Raw genomic sequence first — 6,136 nt, 5'->3', positions numbered from 1 at the left:
ATATTGGGGTGGGACTTCTATCATGTCATTTCATTAATAAAAAGCTATGAATTTTATGCGAGTTTTGTTGTCGTTAGAAGCATGGATGTTTCAACAATTAACAATTATTTATTTGTGTAGTAGTTTTAAATTATTAGGCGTTGTATTTGATGTAGGTGGGATTCGTTAAGTATTTGCATTTTGGTGAGGAGTGTTTGACAGTTCTGTATATCAATGATGTCCAAACCATAAGGTAGTTTACCCTATGCAAGTAATGATTAGTGGTGGCCACAAGGTAGTAGGCTTCAGTAGATTCGAGACATATATATAATCCATTAAGACCAAATATTGTTCATCACGTCAGAAGAAACCTCTCTGGGTCTTCTTCTGGGGCAGAGTATAAGCCTATTGATTTTTCTCCTTGGTTTTAACATTAAATTGACTCCTAGTCAAATCTGCAAGCTTCGCATCCAACAGAGCGATATTACTTGTCCTTGGGGAAAAAGGTCTACTTGTTGCCTTGACATCGTAATAGCAATAAAATCCTGACTTAAAATCTCCTTTTGCTGGTCTGGCTATTCCCACAATAAACAGAGATTCGAGAATTTAGAAGTGCGTTGGACCTACCCAAGTGACAAAGAACGAAGCCTGCTGGGCCCTGCGTAATTCATTCAACGGGTATACGCCTATTACCGAGCAGTTAGGAATAAGTTAATGGAGTGATTTCTAGAAATAATGCTGTGGTTGCTTTAAAGGGAGTGCAGTAAATATATATCTCGACCAAGCTAAATAGGCCATGATCAGATTTCAAAGCCATTCTTTCTAGGCGATTTGTAGTATTAACTATGTGAATCATAAAATAAGAGACGAACTACCTTGATATATTACAAAGGTGGAATACCTTTAACTACAAGTCTTAGTTGCCGGTTAACAGTGCCATATGTAATTGGACTTATCCTGTATTTTAGCAGGTAAGGAAGCTTTGTGGTGTACTTCTTTGATCACCTCATTACTTTTACACCATGCTTTGTGGCAATTAGTTCGAATTCTGAGGAAATACCTAGACAGTATTACAACTGCGTCGAGAGGCACATGTGAGGATATAAGAGTAAGAGCAAGATCTAGACCAATAAAAAGATCTTATCCCATAGGAGGCCAAACAAAATTACACCGATTGCTACTTTAGGGAACTACAAGTATCTGCGGCGTAAAAAGTTAAAACATCTAACAATAATCAAACTTAGTTCGAAAATATTGGGTTTACAACTTTGCATACCATAGAGAGTTGTTATATTAATCTCAATTAATCTCAGTCTTCTGACTTTCGGTAATGTTTTTGGTCTCAGGACCAGGAGAGTTTCTTTCCATGAAGATGTCATTCTGAGGGAATTATGTCAGACCTAGTAGGAACTGATTGCTCTTATCTTATGTACGACATATAGCTGTCTCATTGTTATACCTAGGTTCACGCGAATATTAGGGATGTTTATTGTCCTTAAGGGCCTCCGAGCTAGCTCGTATACCTTGATAAAATGTGGCTGGTTTTAGTGGGAGAGGTGTGGTTCTTCAATGGCTGAGCGGTTGCTTGAGAGAGTGGCGGTGGATCTGTTGGATTTGAGATCATGCGGAGGAGGCGAGATGGGATTTTTTGGAACGGGGGTGGGACAAACACCTTCGGTTTCGCGGCCAAATTATCTTTGTCTTGTACCGCTCAGTGTGACCGTCTTCCATTCCATATTTTTGTTTTAAATAAACCTCAGTGTTGCTGCTACATTGAGGAACAAGACTTATTTGCCTTGCTCGGGGAGCGTGTGAGAGTCGTAAGCCATTTCGTGCATATGGAACGATATACCCGTTAGACAAATTAAGTGATAGCGATGTAAGAGATAGTAACAACAAGCTGTGAGTAAGATTTCTGGAACTGCAACTGGACATGTAGGGTAATGGATACACCTAATTACACATCAATTTTTTGAACAAGCAGGTACGTACCTCCGAAGGAACCCCATTAAGAACAGGACCATATGTTATATTTTTAAGAACAAATTACACTTTACCAAAATAAATATATATTTGAATGCTTATTCAAAATGTTTCATAGGCTTTGTTTTATGAAAAGCAGTAAGGATTAGCTGCTCTGATAAGAGAATTAAATCGACTTTTGTAGGTAGTGCAGAACTTGTCTTGGGTGTTTAATGTTTGTGTACAATAGTGGTGTGACGCAGACTTCATTACAATTTGAAAAGTAAGCCTAAACCAGAGCTTCTATACAAGCTCCTACCCCAAAAGAATTTATAATTTCAATTTCTTCAAGACTCCGATCATCGCGGTTATCTTGTTTTGTCTTCCTCACACGCCCGCCTAGCTTGGATTCTTGCAATGGTATTGGTAATCTTGGGACCTATACACTCTCAGTGTAGAATTGCACAGCGTTATATCTACACAGAGTGCTGAACCACTATCAAATAAAGTGCCGGCTTTCTTATACTTTAAACGTGCGCTGCAAATCATTTCACTTTCTTACATCATTGAGTGATATCTAGTCTACCAAGTCAGAAATATACTCTTATTCATACATACATCTCCCGTTCTTACTAATGCTGTCAGTCATCATGCTCGACGGAATGCAGAATTCAAATTAGGAGAATACAAGTTATTGCTTTAAGCTTCTAAGCGCGAATCCTGAAATTCCGTACTTTGTGACTCAAGCGCTACGAGATGGCTGTTCACTAGCACCACTGAAACAACATCACGATTGAGCAATATATACGACCTTTGCTCTTGCCATCTGAGCCACAGCCGCCTAGGCGGAATTGATAAAAAAGTCGCACTCGCTAGTAAAAAGGAAGCAGATTCCCACTTTGTTTAATTGCGCCATCTTGTGTAATTGCCAATATAAATAATCAATATGAACTGTTTTTTATTTTCTGTGTTTTCTCAGGATTATCACGCTTTTTGTTAAAGATGGAAGTGATAGAATAGTTTAGCAGGCATATTAGGCTTTAGATGAGAGACGCACCAAACTCACGACTAGACTAGATATAGAGCACCTGAGAGAGGGTGTGTGGCGCCATCCATCCATATATTTCACTGCACAGGCTGAAATAGCATGTGAACTGAACAAGTGACATGATGTTATATCTCCATTTAATGCATGCCTGAGTGATAGAGCGCCTTTACAGGCCTGAAGTGTAGCCTAGGTTACAATTTGTAATAGTACCTCAATGACTGACATCATGTGCCCAGCGTGAGCGCGTGAGCGTCCATATTTCTAAACAAGCAGAAAAAGATAACCTGACCCAGTTTTAAACAGTGTCCAAAATAAGGTGTAATACATATTGTCACGTAGTTCTATCAGGCAATATACAAAATATTGTATGTAAAACCTATTTTTAAATTGATATCATGCCAAGGAATTTGGGGAAAAGGTTTGCCACACGTAAAACCTTGTTCTGGATCAATAACAGATTAATGTGCTTGGACCCCCATACAAAGACGAGCTGCTGGGCCTTTAACAACTTTCCACTGTATATTGTGCTGGTATGATATCTCGACCCAGATTTTGCATGGTAATTTGATTAAATACATTTCAAATGGATTAATTTAGGAATATGTATCATGTAGGTATTATATCTGCTGAAATAATGAAGGTCTTGCCACAGTGAAGCTGGGGGATTTGAGGCCACTTGGGGTTTGGTGCCCTGGGGTAGTTGCTTTGCCTTGTTGGTAATACAGGTTCCAATCTTGTATGTTGAGTGTACCATTTTGTTAAATATCGGGGCCTCTTCCTTTAACTTGTCCTTTAATCTGGAATTAGATTTAGCCAGTAGAAAATATGATTTGTTTAAAATATTATGGCTATAAAGTCAGATCATCTTGTAACCATATGCACTAATGTATATTTAACTTGTATTATTGTTATTAACAATATCCCAGCCGTGTGATCCCTGAGTTCAGGTTATGGCCCTTTGTGTGGACGTGAGCTGTTGATGAGTTATGAGAGCTTTCAGCTATCTCACTTATCTCAGCAACTGAAGTGAACTTTGAGTTTAGAATCAGATACATTTTCCTAAGGTAAAAAACATCTACACACAAACTTTATTTTGTGTAATCATTTTACTGCCTTATTAAATGTATCTTTGGGCCCCTTGGGTTGTCCTGGCCCCATGGCCCCATTAACCTGTTTCCATCAGATATAGTACACATGGCACACTATAGATGACAGCTTCTCTGTATTTTTCACAGAGATCCAGAAACAACAAATCAGCACTCACACATACTCAACACTATATTATAATGCTACCTGGCTCTAGGTTTTCTGTATGTCAGTTTGTGGTTTATTTAGGAAATAGCACCATAGTTTAAACTTAAAATGATAATCCAAACCAGATTTTGACACAAGGTCCCTCTAAAAGATTAGGAAATAATGCAGGAACCAGCTGATATTGTCCTTTAGTGGAAAAAAGAAGCAGAGACACACTCCCCTGTTTACATCAGTGGAGCTGTGGTGGAGCAGGTGAATAGTTTTAGGTTTCTGAGAATGAACATCACAGAGAACCTGTCATGGTCCTCTTACATCTCCACCCTGGTTAACAAAGCACACAAATTGTACTAGAACGCTAAATTCCTGTGTCAAGTTTTTGTTGACTTTTACATAGGAGCAATAGAAAGTATCCTGACTAGAAACCTCTCAAACTGGCATTGGATGGGCGCAGGACAGGAGGACTCTGCAGCAGGTGATTAAAACCACCCAGAAGATCATCAGCTATCCAGCATCAATGATATCAGTGACATGAGGTGCCTGTGCAGAGCCCAAAGGATACCAGAAGATAATACCCAGCCACAGCCTGTTCACCCTGCTGCCATCTGGGAAGAGGTACTGAAGCTACTGCTGCCGTATCACCAGACTTAAAGACAGCTTCTTCTCTCAGGCTGTGAGACTGTTCAATTCTTCCTGACAATTTATCATACAGATTGGTAATTTTTATTTCATGACTCATTAATAACTAATTAATGATCTTCTATATACCACAAGCGTTACAGGAGTTTTTCAGCTATAGTCCATAGTGAAATAGGCTCCTTTTCTTTACTGTTTACATCTTGCTTCTCCTTTAACAAACATTAAATCAATGCAGGCCAACTTTTAGCAAACTATTCATATTAAATCAGTTGTCCCTGCCAACAGATGCAGCTTCAGGCTCAGCAGCCCTGTCTCCCCATGTCATATAACCAAGGTATGTCTCCATGGCTCTGATACAGAATGAAATATGTTCTTTTTCCATTTCCACCTTTACAGTTTATTTTTTTAAATCTTTGTTATATAATTTTACAGATGATAATGTTTATTTTAATTGAAAAGGTTAATGTCTATTAAAGTATTATTATGTAATTGAATTTTCCATTCAAGATTTTTACAATAAAAATACATTGAGACTGTAAAAGATGGCCTTTAGCACATTTTTTATAAAGGTAAAAATTGTGAATTACATTTATGCAAGATGTTGCATGCATGTCTGCACAATGATATATTTTCACAGGTCACTGTCAGTAAATATCAAACAGTAGGTTTTGGATTACAACAGAGTTGCAAACCTGTAAAGAGTAATTAACAGTAATTCAATGCTTTGAATAGGATGACTGGGTTTTGGAGGTGTGGTTACAGCAGTACAACAGTAGGGTTGGTGTGGCCTTTGGTGATGGGGCCAAATGTGATCTTTCATGGGGCCCAAAATCCCTGGCAGTGCCCCTGTAGTCCATTACATTTCACAGAGAAATATTGTATTTTTATCTATACTACATCTACATCTACATCTACACGTATCTATATGTACTAATTACTTTTTACATAAAATATATATGATCATATGCAATACTATATAACCAATCTACCCAGTACTATCCAAAGCATCTAAAATGATGTCCACATTGATGAACTATATATATATTTCAAGTAACATTTTGAATTCAGAACTTTTACTTAGTTTTTTTAGACTATGGTATATCAACTTTTACATCTTGGAACCGCTGTCATAACTATCCAATAAGTAATGAATACCAAGATAAAACCTACCAAAAACTAGTACTTGGGAAACATAAACTCACCTCAGAGTAATACAAAGAAATGTACTTTTTCAAATTGATTTATTTTATTATATGT

Source organism: Morone saxatilis, unplaced genomic scaffold (assembly GCF_004916995.1).
Source record: "Morone saxatilis isolate NCDOM2014 unplaced genomic scaffold, NCSU_SB_2.0 Contig8, whole genome shotgun sequence".
Taxonomy (NCBI): domain Eukaryota; kingdom Metazoa; phylum Chordata; class Actinopteri; family Moronidae; genus Morone; species Morone saxatilis.
This window is presented reverse-complemented; position numbering follows the sequence as displayed.